This window comes from Mesoplodon densirostris, chromosome X (genome assembly GCF_025265405.1).
Source record: "Mesoplodon densirostris isolate mMesDen1 chromosome X, mMesDen1 primary haplotype, whole genome shotgun sequence".
Lineage (NCBI taxonomy): Eukaryota > Metazoa > Chordata > Mammalia > Artiodactyla > Ziphiidae > Mesoplodon > Mesoplodon densirostris.
Window position 1 is genome coordinate 65,704,054 of NC_082681.1, and position 15,106 is coordinate 65,719,159.

The 15,106-nt window shown below is 35.1% G+C and overlaps 1 protein-coding gene across 1 annotated transcript in view; it reads right to left on the minus strand.

Annotated features, from left to right (window-relative positions):
- The window catches only part of DACH2 (dachshund family transcription factor 2), a 656,741-nt gene that overhangs the window by 553,453 nt on the left and 88,182 nt on the right, over nt 1-15,106 (minus strand). The gene's annotated exons all lie outside the window — the stretch shown is intronic.

Below are 15,106 nucleotides of genomic sequence, written 5' to 3' on the forward strand. Positions count from 1 at the left end.
TTAAAAAATAAAACAGAAAAAGCATAGATATAAAATACTGGCTAAAAGACCCACATATTAAATAATTTAATCCTAACAATAACCCTAGGGGACAGGACCCTTATTAGCCCCAGTTTACAAATGAGGAAAGTGAGATTTGAAAACGTTAAATTACTTCCCAAATTTCACAGGTAGTAATGGTACAGCCTTCATTTAAATCTAGACAATGCTTTCTCTAGGGCCCATACTCACAACCATTCTGTTGTTTATAATTAAGGTATAAGGAAGGAAGTGTCAAGGGAGTACAACTTATCTCCAATGCCATTCTTTATGTAGTTTCACCTACTTAGAGTATGTTCCATTACAAAATATCTGCTTAATAGATAGTTGAAGCCTTCTGTATAATGCCATATTAAGCTATAAATCAATATTCTTAAACATTCTATCTTTCTTAAATAAGCAAAATTGCCACTTACATTTTAGCTTTAGAACTAGAACATCTACAAACTTTTTAAATAGATGAAATTCATGCAAGATTCATTCTATAAGCCAGATTCTTAAACAAAAATGTATACAGTATATTCACATAATCATATATATGTACCTATAGTTATAGATAGATTGCTCTTTTTAAATGAATGAATAAGATGTTGATGGGATTTACAGAATCATAAAACTTCAGAGTAGAAAGAACATTAAAAGTCAATGTATATATCATCACATTATACACTTTAAAAATCACATCGTACAAACTAAATATATACAATTTTTATTTGTCAATCATACTTTAATAAAGCTGAGTGGATGTCATCCAGTCTACCCTACTGTATAATTGGTACTTGAGTCCTCTCTTAAGCACCCCATCATATTGTCCTCTAAACCTCTGCCTGAAAATTTCCACTGACGGTGAATGCACTATATGCTTAAGTCAGCCTCTTCCATCTTTGGACAGCTTAGACTAACAAGGTCTACTTCACATTTGAGCCAAAACCTCTTTTCCTTTAAGTTCACCTTCTATAGACAATATAACAAATGTTAAGCATTGAAGCAGAAGTTCAGTGGGCAAGACGTGGATGCCAAAATAATTAGTCTGCTTTTGAAACTCTCATAACCCCAGATTAGAGACCCCTGCACTTTTCAGTTTTGCATGTGAGGAGACTTGGGACCAGTGAATAATCTTGTGCAGATCATAGGACTACTTACTAACCGTAAAAATAAAATTAGGATCCAGGTCTCTTGATTCCCACTCCAGACTTCTTTACAGTATATTGTCCTATGATATCCTTAGTGGCTTAAGAACATGGACTCTGGAGACAGATTTTCTGGGTTTGAACCCACCTTTACAACATACTAGTTGTACATACCCTCTCTGCGCCTCAGTTTCTTCACCTGCAAAATGTCAATAATAGTAGTACCTCCCCCATACAGTTTTGGGTGGATTATGTATGATTATATATGTGATGTTCTTAAAATAGTACCAGAACGTAGTTAACTTTATTCAGTAAATACTGGTTATTATTATTATCATTAGTATTTTGACTATAAGCATTCCTTCTCTCCACTGAGGAAAGAAAAACAATATAAGCTTCTTTGTTTATATATAGCTATTGTGCACTACTTTCAAATTTATCTTAAAGAAATTAGATCTTTAACAGTTTATTAATCTTATGGCCTGGGCAGTGACTTGGGTAAACTTTCTGACTTTGGGTACCAAAGAGGAAAACTTTTCTCCTTGGCACACTCAGGAGTGCTTAAGCACACTCAAGAGAAGATATAAAGAAAAAGTTGTAAGAAAATATTTTAAAAAGGAACAACTCACCATTATAAAAGGTCATTTCCAATCCCAGGAGAAAGTTTGCAAAAACATACAATTAATTCTCGGTAATTCAGGCCAATGGAAGCAGTAGCCATCTAAACCTTTTTTCAGAGGCTTTCTGTATGAATAAATGTCAAACACCAAGTGCAAACTCATAGCTAGATCACTTCACGCATAAATCTATTATTAATCTACTCATAGAGAAATTTATCCTTTTTTAAATTAGATTAACTGGAAGATTTCACAGCAGAAAGAAATCAGATACTAAAGAGATCTATTTTCTAGAGTTATGCAAAGTTAGGAAATAAAAGATTTTGTCTACAGCTATTTAGACTAATCTAAATACTAAAATTGTATCTCTGGCTATTTAGAAGTAATTACTGACATTATCATTCATTTTAACATAAAAAGTGGATCTACTTTATAAAACATTTGTGCAAAATGTTTGGTAAATACAATGTATTCTTCCCAAGAGTGAGGAGAGTTATAGAATAAAAGAAAAGAGAAAAATGTCAAACCAGGTCCTTTTCCCTTCATTTATCTGAATGCATGAAGTAGAAGACATTTAAGCCAAAAAACCTTAAGAAGACAGAAGATAAAGCTTGGTGAAGTAATAAGGATGTTAACTACATATTTACACTGGGTCAGGTGGTAATTACTAATTCTCCATATTTATTTTAAGGCTTTGTAAAATAGAAGAGGAGAGAGAGGAGGAAAGAAAATAAGTGGGATCAAAAATATGGATATACTGCCCTCCCATAAGTATAGATATGGCTTTGGAAAATTTTCAGAACTTTTTCTTTGTCTATGCCATATTGAGAACAATTAACATAGTGCAGATATACTTATAAGATAAAAATTCCGACCATGTAACAAAAATGCAGTTGACAACTTGTATATTATGCAATTATGACTGTCATTTTATTACTGTTATTAATTTATTAGTATAATTGCAATGTTTTTCAATGTCATTATGTGATAATAAAGGACTTGTCATTACTAAGTTAACCTCCGAACATCTCTGACCTCAGGGGAGGTAGTTGTATGCTTTCAGTCCAAAATGAGCTGTCAGTTACCACAACGACATTTTGATGACTACATTATCTTGTAATTAAATGTCTCAACAAACTTCTGCTTTTGATTGACAAGTAGTTAAGACTATCATTGACCACAGGGCAGTTTCTTTATATTTCAAGAATAATTTTCTATATATTTCAAGGATAATTTGTTATCACTGGAGCAGTATGACAAGGTTTTAAAAACTAAATGCTTTCAATAAAATATTTATTAATCTATATTTGGTTCTGGTAAATACAAAGAAAATTATGCTGTTATGTTGATCTGTTGCCCAATCCATTGTAATACAGTGAAAACTTTAAGACATTTCTATAATGTTCTTTGTTAACATTACAGAATATATAGAATAATCTCATTACTCTTCTCTCTCATGTCCAATTTTTCCATGACTGAAATAATTGAAAGCCACAGGTAATGGATGCTTGTATATGTTTTATGATCGTTATTCCTCTTACCTTGCTTGAGTCCAGTGTGTTAGCTCAATATTCTAAGGGCAAGGTAGATCACATATAACACAGACATTGTATTCCTTTTCCTTTTTCCTGTTACCTTTCTTAACATATGGACCACTAAAGAAATCCATTTCATATTATATTCGTCACAATACCGACATTAACATTTGCATTGTTTCAAATTGAAAGAAAATTTTTCTTAGATGAGGGTAAATATTTGTTCCATTTAATTAAATTTTAAATTGTAGGAAACTGAATGAGCAGAAAAGCTAGCAAAATTGAATTTTCATGTACCACACCCTAAGATTACTATAAATTGTACAGTCAGGTATTCAAGGGTAAAGCCACTGGGAAGTTAAATTAAGATGAGCCTCTTGGATTTTATTTTGGTTTTTTTTATTATACTAGTTTAAAATGTTTTATTTTAAAAACTGGTATATTTATAAAGGAAACTTTTTAAAAAATAAATATCTCTCATGGCTAAAATAAAAGTAACATAATCTGAGAAATTCTACCAGTAACGTGAAATCCCATTAAAACCTAACATTATCAACACTGAATTAGAGACAACTTTTTCGCAATCACCATGGTGCAATTTTCTTTCACAAAGAAGTAAAGTGTAGTAGTTCCTTAAAGTTTCTTCATTAAGTGTTTTATCTGGGATGACTGTATACTAAAAAAGTATAGAATGAGAATCTCTAAAATAGATTTTATGTTGTTACTGTCAGCAACCTGCAAATTTTATGGAAAGGCTACTTGCTTGCAAATGCATACACCCTTCTCAAAATGCTGATGGATGTAAGAGGCCAAATGGGGAGAAATGCTACAAATGGCCCTGATTTTAAGCTGAGATCTATGTGGATGCACATTATTTGGAAACATTTGTTTCTTCATTTGAATGAGCAATGACATCTTTTTCAAGTTATGGAATAACCTGACTTCTCAGAATATGAAACAGATTTGGAGGAGGTATTCACCTTTTTCTGTTACTATAGGTAAAACCTAGACTAAAGCAACCATCACAACGCCCGGTAGTCCTGAATATTCCTTAGGTAATCATATCTCAGCATACAAATCTTTATGAGTTACAAAACAAAATTTTATGGCCAAATCATATTCAGCAAAGAAGCACCTACTTTGTGCTGAGCACTTTCACAGTCACTGCATAGTTAAACATAATCATTATATTCACATGTCACTGGATATAAAAAAGCAGAAGTAGAATGAAAATCCTCATTTAGGGTAGAGGAGTGAGGTAAAGAAGGTGAACTCAACTGCCTGTAACATAGGAATCATGATAAAACTGCTTCTTACTTATTGTGCAAAGGTTGACCCAGAGTAACTTAATTACAAAATGCAACTGGCATTACCTAGTCTCCTTCAAAAAAAAAGATACTATATATTCATGTAAAGTGGTTGTGTAGCTTACAAAAGTAAAGTCTGAGGCTACTAAAATATGTGCGTTAAAAAGTGGAAAATTATTTAAAAGGAAACAAAGGTGTTGACAGAGTAAAGAGGAACTTTCCAAACTCAACATATCTCAGAATCTAAAGATACAAATTAAGAAATAATGCAACTTGACAATGGACTGAACTAAGAAAATACATTGATGATTACATTTCCTCTTAGCCAATGAAGAGGTTGGAGTGAGTGTCCTTATCTTTCAACAGCACAGTTACACAGTCACAAAAAAAATTTTAATTGAATTGTTTTTTCTCAAAATATTATGAAAATTAAATAGATCTAGTTTTACATCAAAGGTGCAGAAGTACAGAAACAAATATGAACTAACCAAGCAGCTCACAGCTAAAATAATTTTTGCCATCATTTACAAGTTGCACCTGAACTTTGAAACCTTTTTCTATGAAAATAATTCAGAGGCATCGGAACAATTGATATAATTCAGCCTTTTCAAAATCAGAAAAATCTTTTCAACAGCATTTTGAACAGTGAATTAAAGACTTGTGGATGACTGTTACACCTCTAAAACACTTAGCTTGTGGTTCTATTGAGATAATAATACTCCATGTGGCTATATCATCTTTCAGCTGAAAAAACTAAGGAAGTTGCATAATATGTATTCACAGTTTATTATAAAACTTCATAAAGATGTTAACAAAACCACTTGGTCATTTGTCTAAGAGGCCACAGTGAGAAAGTATCAGAGCAAACAAGAGAATTAAGAGTGTTTTGCTCAAGCTTCTCTTTTAACTAGAATATACATATTAGTCAGATGTGCAGAAAAAATAGGGTTCAAAGGGGAAGCAAATAAAACATACCACATTTTGTTAGATTGTAAATCAGTCTCAAACAAAAATTCTAAGAAGGAAACAGAAACTGGAAGTAGGCCGAAAAGGTCAAAACACTAGTAGAAATTACAGAATTATATCACTTTTGATGGCAGCCATTGTATGAGTCATTTCCATCCAATGATATTGCAACACCTTACCACATTCAAACTTCTTTAGGTCTCAGAAGAAAAATCCATAGACTCAACATGCTCAGGAACTATATTATATCCTCATGTTATAAAGTGAATACATATTATATGGAAATTGATTCATTTATACAAATGTCACTTCAGTACTAGGCAGATGACAATGAGTTTCACTATTGGCCAGTCCTCAGTCATCTGTGGAACTGTCTTGTAAAGTTTTCCATCTCATTCTTAAGGTACTTATACATCCCAATTTGTCTGAAACAGTCCTTCCTAGTTTATGCCCATTTAATTGATGTAATTATTAATGGCACTCCCAGTTTCACCCTCAATAATGTTCCAGTATGGAAGATAAATTATATGGCCTCCCTATTAATATCCCATTGACCATATATAAATAGGTAGAATTATCTACTAGAGGAAATATCTTTACTTTTTCTTTTATCCAGCTATTATTCTTCTGACAGCAGTATGAGTACAGCATGAAACATTTTCTAAGCCAACATAATTTGGTGTGACTACTGAGTATTATCACTCACAATTCAGCTACCTCCAATTTCACAAACTTAGCTCCTGATTCACTTGCAGTAGAGTAATTTAACAGTCTCATACATGCTGACTGAATTCCAATAAATTATCCTTTTGTCATTACTCTTGTCAGAAAGCGATTTCATTAAGAAGGCAGAAATTCTGAAATGTTCTACATAAAATGAAATCATATGGTCACAGGACCACCTATCCCTAGTAAAACTAACCTCCTATGATGGGGTTGCTGTATGTTTTAGTGTTCAGACAGCTGCTCACAGACCAATACAACTGACAAATTAATTTTTTACACCAAAAGCAGAAAGGCACTTTCTATCACTGGGTAGTGATACAGGTTGTAACAAACCGTAATGAGAGCCAGCTGTGACCATGGACTGTTAACTTGGTCTCATTTGTCCCTTGGTCATTGGAAAGAATGTATCCAGGAAGGTCAAAACTCTTTTTTTTTTCTTTAACCCTATGATATGCGAATATGGAGCTACTTGTCACGCTTTATAAGGATACCAGATTGACAACTTGTATTGGTAGAATTGGAGAGTTTTCATCACCTTAACTACTCAGATTATGCTTCTGTATATAATTGTATGTTTCTGTATATGACTTTGAAACCAGAAAAAGTATGTTTGTGAATGGGTGTATTATGGAATGTGTGTATATATGTGCTGCATCCCTGTTTCTGGGCTCCCTGTCTTCAAACAAGTAGCCAGTAGCATCTACAATTTTATCTTCTGTGTGCAGTCTCTACATATCCCACAAAACCTGAATTCTCAAGAATAATCCTGTATAATAAAATTACTAAACCCTATAAAATATAATAACACAAGTACATACATAATCAATTTCACCAGAGCCCTTTATAATCAACATGATATATATATGTAAATCTCAAAATCTCTATTTGAAATCAAAAGGATTCCATTTTTATTCAGCTTATAGACAAATTAAAAGAAAGCACAATAACAAGGAGTGTCTAATAATAAAAAGGTTAATGATAAAAAAGAGATTATTCCTCTGATATAAATTTATGGAAGACATGGCCATTGATTTTTATATTTTATAGGAAAATTTGAACATATGCTCTACTAACAATAAATATTAAATTTTAGATATAACTGAGGTGATACATTTGTCACAAATTATACCAATAGGTTGTATTAAGATATTTCATATATGACTTTCACAAATAATTTTTGTTAAAAAAGTTATCTTGGGGCTTCCCTGGTAGTGCAGTGGTTGAGAGTCTGCCTGCCGATGCAGGGGACACGGGTTCGTGCCCCAGTCCGGGAAGATCCCACATGGCGTGGAGCGGCTGGGCCTGTGAGCCATGGCCGCTGAGCCTGAGCGTCTGGAAGCTGTGCTCTGCAATGGGAGAGGCCACAACAGTGAGAGGCCCACGTACCACACACACACAAAAAAAGTTATCTTGGAATTAGCTCAAGATGGTAGAGTAGAAGGACGTGCTCTCACCCCTTCTTATAAGAACACTGGAATCACAACTAACTGTTGAACAACCATTGACAAGAAAAGTGCTGGAACCTACCAAAAATGATACCCTACATCCAAAGACAAAGTAGAAGTCACAGCCAGAAGGTAGGAGGGGGCTTCCCTGGTGGCACAGTGGTTGAGAGTCCGCCTGCCAATGCAGGGGACATGGGTTCATGCCCCGGTCTGGGAAGATCCCACATGTCGTGGAGCGGATAGACCCATGAGTCATGGCCACTGACCCTGTGCATCCGGAGCCTCTGCTCTGCAATGGGAGAGACCACAACAGTGAGAGGACCGTGTACCACAAAAAAAAAAAAAAAAAGAGAGAAGGTAGGAGAGGTGCAATCACAATAAAGTCAAATCCCATACCTGCTGGGTGGGTGACCCACAAAGTGGAAAACAACAGTACCACAGAAGTTCTGTCACTAGAGTGACAGGTTCAGCATCTGGAAATGGGAGGAGGAGTCCCCAGAGAACCTGGCTTTGAGGCCAGCAGGATTTGATTTCAGGACTTCCACAGGACTGGGGGAAACAGAAACTCCACTCTTGGAGGGCATACACAAAGGCTTGTGTGCACCAGGACCCAGGGGAAAAAATAAGTGACACATAAGAGACTGGGACAGACCAACCTGCTAGTATTGTGGGTCTCTTGCAGAGGCAGGAGGCAGCTGTGGCTCACTGAAGGAACAATGAAACTAGCAGCAGCAGTTCTGGAAGAACTCATTGGTGTGGGAGCTCCCACAGGCTGGCATTAGCCCCAGCAAACAGCCTGTAGGCTGAAGTCCTGGGTCGCATCAGGCCAAACAACCAACCGGGAGGGAATACAGCCCCACCCTTCAATAGACAAGCAGATTAAAGTTTTACTGAGCACAGCCCTGCCCACCAGAGGGACAAGACCTAGCTCTACCCAGAACCAGTCCCTCCCATCAGGAATCTTGCAGAAGCCTCTCAGATAGACTCATCTACCACAGGGCAGATAGCAGAAGCAAGAAGAACTATAATCCTGTAGCCTGTGGAACGAAAATGACAATCACAGAAATTTAGGCAAAATGAAAAAGCAGAAGATTATGTCCCAGATGAAAGAACAAGATAAAAGCCCAGAAAAACAACTAAGTGAAGTGGAGATAGGCAACCTTCAGGAAAAAGAATTCAGAATAATGATAGTGAAGATGATCCAGGATCACGGAAAAATAATGGAAGCAAAGATCGAGAAGTTGCAAGATGTGTTTAACAAAAACCTTCAGAACTAAAGAACAAACAAACAGAGATGAACAATAAAATAACTAAAATAAAAAATACACTAGAAGGAATCAGTAGCAGAATAAATGAGGCAGAAGATTGGATAAGTGACCTGGAAGACAGAATAGTGGAAAGCACTGCCACAGAAAAGAATAAAGAAAAAGAATGAAAAGAAATGAGGACAGTCTAAGAGACTTCTGGGACAACATTAAACACAACAGCATTCGCATTATAGGGGTCCCAGAAGAAGAGAGAGAGAAAGGACCTGAGAAAATTTTTTAAGAGATAATAGCTGAAAACTTCCTTAACATGGGAAAGGAAATAGTCACCTAAGTCCAGGAAGTGCTCAGATTCCTGTGCAGGATAAATCCAAGGAGGAACACACTGAAACACATAGTAATCAAACTGACAAAAATTAAAGACAAAGAAAAATATTAAAAGCAATGAGGGAAAAATGACAAATAACATACAAGGGAACTCCCATAAGGTTATAAACTGATTTCTCAGCAGAAACACTGCAGGTTGGAAGGGAGGGACATGATATATTTAAAGTGATGAAAGGGAAGAACCTAAAACCACAAATACTCTAACCATCAAGGCTCTCATTCAGACTTGATAAAGAAATCAAAAACTTTATAGACAAGTAAAAGCTAAGAGACTTCAGAAAAACTTTGCAACAAATGCTAAAGGAACTCCTCTAGGCGGGAAAGAGACCAGCAACTTCAAACAACATTGTACATATAAAGACTGCTATATCAAAACCTCATGGGAATAGCAAACCCCCAAACTATAGTAGATACACAAACAAAAAAGAAAAAGCAACCCAAACACAACATTAACGATGGTCATCAAACCACAAGAGAGGAGAACAAGAGACGAATGGAAGAAAAAAGACCTGCAAAAACAAACCCAAAACAATTAAGAAAATAGTAATAGGAACATACATATAGATAATTACCTTAAATGTAAATGGATTAAATGCACCAACCAAAAGACATAGACTAGCTGAATGGATACAAAAACAAGGCCCATATATATGCGGTCTACAACAGACCTACTTCAGACCTACGGACACATACAGACTGAAAGTGAGGGGATGGAAGAAGATATTCCACGCAAATGGAAATCAAAAGAAAGCTGGAGTAGCAATACTCATTTCAGACAAAATAGACTTTAAAATAAAGCATTATAAGAGACACAGAAGGACACTACATAATTATCAAGGGATCAACCCAAGAAGAAGATATAACAATTATAAATATTTATGCATTCAAGAGAGAAGAACCTCAATATATAAAGCAAATACTTACAGCCATAAAGGGAGAAATCAACAATAACACAATAATAGTGGGGGACATCAACACCCTACTTTCATCAATGGACAGATCATCCAGGCAGAAAATCAATAAGGAAACACAGCCCTTAAATGACACATTAGACCAGATGGACTTAATTGATATTTATTGAACATTCCACTCAAAAGCAGCAGAATACACATTCTTCTCAAATGCACATGGAACATTCTCCAGGATTGACCACATGCTGGGCCAAAAAGCGAGACTTGGTAAATTTAAGAAAATTGAAAGTATGTCAAGCATCATTTCTGACTATGATGCAAGTAGATTAGAAATAAACTACAATAAAAAATGTAAACAAACTGTAAACAAACACATGGAGGCTAAACAATATGCTACTAAACAATCAATGGATCAGTGAAGAAATCAAAGAGGAAATAAAAAAAATACCTAGAGACAAATGAGAATGAAAGCACAATGATCCAAACCCTATGGGATGTAGTAAAAGCAGTTCTAACAGGGAACTTTATAGCAATACAGTCTTAACTCAGGAAACATTAAAAACCTCAAATTATCAACCTAACATTACACCTAAAGCAAATAGAGAAAAAGAACACACAAATCCTAAAGTTATGAGAAGGTAAGAATTCATAAAACCCAGAGCAGAAATAAATGAAATAAGGAAAAGAAAACAGTAACAAAGATCAATGAAACTCAAAGCTGCTTCTTTGAAAAGATACACAAAATTGATAAACCTTTAGCCAGACTCATCAAAAAAAAGGAGATGACTCAAATCAATAAAATTAGAAATGAAAAAGGAAGACTTACAACTGACAGAAGAGAAATACGAAAGATCATAGGAGACTTCTAAAGGCAACTCTATGCCAATAAAATGGACAACCTGGAAGAAATAGACAAATTCTCAGAAAGGTACAATGTCCCAAGACTGAACCAGGAAGAAATAGAAAATACAAAGAGACAAATCACAAGTACTGAAATTGAAACTCTGATTAAAAAGCTCCCAACAAACAAAAGTACTGGACCAGATGGCTTCACATGCAATTTCTAGCAAACATTTAGAGAAGAGTTAACACCTATCCTTCTAAAACTGTTCCAAAAAATTGCAGAGGAAGGGAAACTCCGAAACTCATTCTATGAGGCCACCATCACCCTGATACCAAAACCAGACAAAGAGATGACATGATACTATACATAGAGGATCCTAAAGATACTACCAGAAAACTACTAGAGCCAATCCATGGATTTCATAAAGTAGCAGGATACAAAATTAATGCACAGAAATCTCTTGCATTCCTACATACTAACGAAAAAAATCTAAAAGAAATCAAGGAAACACTCCCATTTACAACTGCAACAAAAAGAATAAAATACCTAGGAATAAACCTACCTAAAGAGACAAAAGACCTGTGTGCAGAAAACTATAAGACACTGATGAAAGAAATTAAAGATGATACAAATATATGGAGAGATACACCATGTTCTTGGATTGCAAGAATTAACATTGTAAAAGTGACTATGCAACCCAAAGCATTCTACACATTCAATGAAATCCCTATCAAGCTACCAATGGCATTTTTCACAGAACTACAACAAAAAATTTTAAAATTTGTATGGAAACACAAAAGACCCTGAATGGCTAAAGCAATCCTGAGAAAGAAAAATGGAGCTGGAGGAATCAGGCTCCCAGACTTCAGAGTATAATACAAAGCTACAGTAATCAAGAAAGTACAGTACTGGCACAAAAACAGAAATATTGATCAATGGAACAGGATAGAAAGGCCAGAGATAAACCAACACACATGTGGTCACCTTATCTTTGATAAAGGAGGCAAGAATATACAATGGAGAAAAGACAGTCTCTTCAATAAGTGGTGCTGGAAAACTGGACAGGTACATGTAACAGAATGAAATTAGAACAATCCCTAACACCATACACAAAATTAAACTCAAAATGGATTCAAGACCTAAATGCAAGACCTGACACTATAAAACTCTTACAGGAAAATATAGGAAGAACACTCTTTGACACAAATCACAGCAAGATCTTTTTTGACCTACCTCCTAGAGTAATGGAAATAAAAACAAAAATAAACAAATGGGATCTAATTAAACTTCAAAGCTCTGCATAACAAGGGAAACCAAAAACAAAATGAAAAGACAACCCTCAGAATGGGAGAAAATATTTGCAAATGAGTCAATGGACAAAGGATTAATCTCCAAAATATATAAACAGCTCATGCAGCTCAATATTAAAGAAACAAACAACCCAATCCAAAAATGGGGAGAAGACGTGAATAGACATTTCTCCAAAGAAGACATACAGATGGCCAAGAAGCACATGAAAAGCTGCTCAACATCACTAATTATTAGAGAAATGAAAATCAAAGCTACAATGATGTATCACCTCACACCAGTTTGAATGGGCATCGTCAGAAAATCTACAAACAACAAATGCTCGAGAGGGTGTGGAGAAAAGGGACCTCTCTTGCACTGTTGGTGGGATTGTAAGTTGATACAGCCACTATGGAGAACACAATGGAGGTTCCCTAAAAAACTAAAAATAGAACTACCATACGACCCAGCAATCCCACTACTGGGCATATACCCTGAGAAAACCATAATTCCAAAAGACACATGCACCCCAATGTTCATTGCAACACTATTTACAATAGCCAGGTCATGGAAGCAACCTGAATGCCCATCGACAGATGAATGGATAAAGAAGATGTGGTACATATATACAATGGAATATTACTCAGCCATAAAAAGGAATGAAATTGAGTCATTTGGTGAGACATGGCTGGATCTAAAGACTGTCATACAGAGTGAAGTAAGTCAGAAAGAGAAAAACAAATATCGTATATTAATGCACGTATGTGGAACCTAGAAAAATGGTACAGATGAACTGGTTTGCAGGGCAGAATTTGAGACACAGATGTAGAGAACAAACGTATGGACACCAAGGGGGGGGGAATGTAGTGGGGTGGGGATGGTGGTGTGCTGAATTGGGGGACTGGGTTTGACACGTATACACTGATGTGTATAAAATTGATGACTAATAAGAACCTGCAGTATAAAAAAACAAAACAAACCCATAAAAAACTAATACTAAACATTCTTTGGGTTATTTGTATGGAAATATGTTAATATAAATGTTTCAGACATTACATGAAATTTCTAAAAATCTTATATGTTCTGGTATAATATTATGTCATAATTCTAGTTATTACTTTAAAATATATATCTCAGAAATAACTAAATTTCTTTATCAATTGCATTACTATGAACTTTCATCAAGTCTTTAACCGTGGTCATTTTTAAGTCTTTTGTCATTACAGAAAGTTCTGGGTGTACTCTGATGCTTTCGCTAAAATGTTCCTATAAGAGGGTTTCATCTTCAAGGAATTCATGGAAAAGACTCTGACAAGTACAGGTTTCTGGTAACTGACTATATTGCTTAACTGAATGAATAAGCATTTTCAGAATTCTACTGGAAAACTGATAAACTCATAAAAGTGTTAACAAAAGATCAAGATGAAAAAAAATTAATTACATGAGCCTGAGTGAACTGATAAGGCTGATTATAATTTTTGTGACTTTCTGTTTGAATAAAAAATAAATCCTACAAGGACTCAGAGGCAATAAATTTACAAATCAATTTTCACTGCAAAGTAAAGGAGCTGTTACAGTGGAGGATTACTGGACTGAATGTCAATATTATGACATAGCATGAGTGTGTTTCATGTTTGGTAACTGCAATCATTTTTGCTTTTGTTGCAGTCATCCATTTACAATGCTTCGTGTCAGTTTTTTTATCTCTTGTAAAAATAAAATACAATGTGGGTGTGAGAAAAAAAAGAATCTGAAAAAGAATAAACATGTATATGTAAAAAAAAAAAAGAACGTATTGTACTGGCCACAAAAACAGAAATATAGATCAATGGAACAGGATAGAAAGCCCAGAGATAAACCCACACACATATGGTCACCTTATCTTTGATAAAGGAGGCAAGAATATACAATGGAGAAAAGACAGTCTCTTCAATAAGTGGTGCTGGGAAAACTGGACAGCTACATTTAAAAGAATGAAATTAGAACACTCCCTAACACCATACACAAAAGTAAACTCAAAATCGAATAAAGATCTAAATGTAAGGCCAGACACTATCAAACACTTAGAGGAAAACATAGGCAGAACACTCTATGACATAAATCACAGCAAGATCCTTTTTGATTCACCTCATAGAGAAATGGAAATAAAAACAAAAATAAACAAATGGGACCTAATGAAACTTAAAAGCTTTTGCATAGCAAAGGAAACCATAAACAAGAGCAAAAGACAACCCTCAGAATGGGAGAAAATATTATCAAATGAACCAACTGACAAAGGATTAATCTCCAAAATATACAAGCCACTCATGCAGCCCAATATCAAAAAAAACAAACAACCCAATCCAAAAATGGGCAGAAGACCTAAATAGACATTTCACCAAAGAAGATATACAGATCGCCAACAAACACATGAAAGGATGCTCAACATCACTAATCATTAGAGAAATGCAAAACAAAACTACAGTGAGGTATCACCTCACACCAGTCAGAATGGCCATTGTCAAAAAATCTACAAATAATAAATGCTGGAGAGGGTGTGGAGAAAAGGGAACCCTCCTGCACTGTTGGAGGGAATGTAAACTGATAGAGCCACTATGGAGAACAGTATGGAGGTTCCTTAAAAAACTAAAAACAGAACTACGATATG